The 2,146-nt window shown below is 47.9% G+C and overlaps 1 pseudogene; it reads left to right on the top strand.

Moving 5' to 3' along the window:
- Positions 1-475: 475 nt before the first annotated feature.
- LOC127687805 (60S ribosomal protein L12-like) lies at positions 476-1,937 on the top strand (annotated as a pseudogene).
- The last annotated feature ends 209 nt before the right edge of the window (positions 1,938-2,146 follow it).

Raw genomic sequence — 2,146 nt, 5'->3', positions numbered from 1 at the left:
AGGCCTTTAATTTGCCTTTAATCCCAGCAACCCAAGAAGCAGAGGCAGGTGAATCTCTGTGAGTTGGTGGTCAGCCTGGTCTATACAGTGAGCTCTAGAACAGCCAGGGCTATGTAGGGAGACCCTATCTCAAAAACAAAAATAAATCAAAATACCAAAAAGAAATACAGAAAAGGTGGAGCAAATGGCTCTAACGGTTAATGTGGTAGAGAAGTGGAAATGCGTCAATAATTACAGTAGACTAATCTCCTGCTAACCTCCTGATGCAGTTGACCACAGACATGTGAAGAGCGCTGAAGGGTGCATGGGAGGTGGGGAGGGGAGCGGGCCTTTCTGCGTCAGCAAGAAGCAGCTCAGAGAGACCTTGGCAGATTTGATTAGGGACAGAGACAACTCACCAAGATGATGACGTAGTTTAAAATCAGTATGTACCCAGTGATACAGCCTCACAAATACATGAATATCAAGAGGCCCCATGGGCTCAGCCGTCACTTATCGGGAGACTGTTGGTCTTGCTATACAGCTCAGGCTGGCTTGGAAGTCACTATGTGTTGCAGTAAATCTCCAACCCAAAAAGGCCTGGTTAAAGAAGTCACAACTCAATTAGTTGGAATACAAGGTACACGCCTACATTGGGCAGATCTAACGCTCCACAGCTCTATTCCCATCTAAGAGATCCCATGTCACCTGTGGTTTCTCCAAGCCCGGTGCTTCTCTCCACTCTCCTCCCACCTCCTCGTACATCTATCCTCCCCCCACCCCCCCAAAAAAAATCACTTTCCAGCTCCACCTTTCCTCCTCCTGCCCAATCTAGCCTTTATTTGAAAAGTTAAGGTGGGGTTCTCAAGGAACCGCTATATAAGATTCCTTCCTTATCTGCAGCCCCTCCCAGGAGTGGAATTAACACCAAAATACAAGCCCTGGGCTATCCACTGCAACTATGTGGTCACAGAAAGGCCTTCAACTAAGAAATCTTCGGGCCGGGCTCGGCCTCTGGAATGTCAGATTTACGGGTGTGAGCTACCACTCTACCTGGCTTCGATTCCCACACCTGAGACTACAGTGGCTTTGGCATTTTTATTGCAGTGCTGTGGATGAAACCCATGGTTTTGTACAGGCTAAGCAAACATTCCACCACTAAGTTATAATGTTTAAGTATCAATCATTCAAGGATTACATCTAATTCTAATATTAAAAGTGTAGCATGTTAATCTTAGATTTTTGTTTGTTTGTTTTTTGTTTTTCAAGACAGGGTTTCTCTGTGTAGCCCTGGCTGTCCTGGAACTCACTCTGTAGACCAGGCTGGCCTTGAACTCAGAAATCCACCTGTCTCTGCCTCCCAAGTGCTGGGATTACAGGTTTGCACCACCACCGCCCGGCGGTTTAATCTTAGATTTCAAGAAGTACAGACAGGTCCCAAATCCGGGTTCATCCAACACCAGCCACCTCCACCATGCCAGCCAAGTTCTCAACGAGATCGAAGTTGTGTACTTGAGGTGCACCGGAGGCGAGGTCAGCGCCACATCTGCCTTGGCCCCTAAGACCGGTCCTCTGAGTCTGTCTCCAAAAACAGCTGGTGATGGCTTTGCCAAGGCTACTGGTGACTGGGAAGATCTCAGAATTACAGTGAAACTGGCCATCCAGAACAGACAGGCCCAAACTGAGGTGGTGCCCTCGGCCTCTAGTCTGATCATCAAAGCCCTCAAGGACCCACCAAGAGACAGAAGAACATTAAATACAGTGGAAACATCACTTTGGATGAGATGGTCAACATTGCCTGGCAGATGAGACACCAGTCTTTGGCCAGAGAGCTTTCTGGAAGTATCAGGGAGATCCTGGGTACCACACAGTCTGTGGGCTGCAGTGTGGATGGCAGCCACCCTCATGACATCACAGATGACATCAGCAGTGGTGAGGTAGAGTGCCCAGATAGTTAAGAAGCAACAAGAAACATTTTCTGTTTTGTTTTGTTTTTCTGGGCTTTTTTTTTTTTTTTTTTTTTTGAGACAGGATTTCTCTGTGTAGCCCTGGCTGTCCTAGACTCACTCTGTAGGCCAGGCTGGCCTCGAACTCAGAAATCTGCCTGCCTCTGCCTCCCAAGTGCTGGGATTACAGGCATGCGCCACCACCGCCCGGCTAGAAACAT

This window comes from Apodemus sylvaticus, chromosome 6, assembly GCF_947179515.1.
Source record: "Apodemus sylvaticus chromosome 6, mApoSyl1.1, whole genome shotgun sequence".
Taxonomy (NCBI): domain Eukaryota; kingdom Metazoa; phylum Chordata; class Mammalia; order Rodentia; family Muridae; genus Apodemus; species Apodemus sylvaticus.
This window is presented reverse-complemented; position numbering and strand designations above follow the sequence as displayed.